We start from the raw sequence: 558 nt of genomic DNA, 5'->3' as shown, positions 1-558 counted from the left end.
TTCCAAACGCACACGCACGCACACGGCAGCCAATAAACCTCAACTACCCGATAATCACCTCAGCCTGACGATTCGCCGCTGTAATTGTCAACAGCCGGTTCAGGGGGGAGGGGGGGGGAGATGATGCACCTGGGGGGGGCGGCGACGGGAGGGGAGAGAGATGTGAGGAAGAGAGGGAAGAGGAAGAGGAGAGAGGGAACTGAGGAGATAGAAAGGGAGGGGGAGGCAAATAATAATAAACAAAGAGCCAGGCTGATGGACAGATTTCGGAGGAAAAAAGGCGAAGGGCAGTTGATTAATAACCAAATATTGGGAATAACTTGAGGAAGACATGAAAAAAGGAAGAAAGCAAAATATGAATAAAAAGGGAAATGAAGACATGATATATAAGGAAAGGTAAGAAGGAAGAAAGGAGAGAAATGAGATAAAGGAGGACGAAGGGAACAAAAGGAAGGAAGCAGGTAAGGAGAAGGAATGAGGGAGGAAAGTGATGGGGGAAGGGAAAGGCACGACGAAAGAGAGGGAAAGAAGGAATGGGATGAAGGAAGGAGTATGTTG

This window comes from Penaeus monodon, chromosome 22 (assembly GCF_015228065.2).
Source record: "Penaeus monodon isolate SGIC_2016 chromosome 22, NSTDA_Pmon_1, whole genome shotgun sequence".
Classification (NCBI taxonomy): Eukaryota; Metazoa; Arthropoda; class Malacostraca; order Decapoda; family Penaeidae; genus Penaeus; species Penaeus monodon.
The sequence above is the reverse complement of the archived record's forward strand: the minus strand, read 5'-3'. Positions refer to the sequence as shown.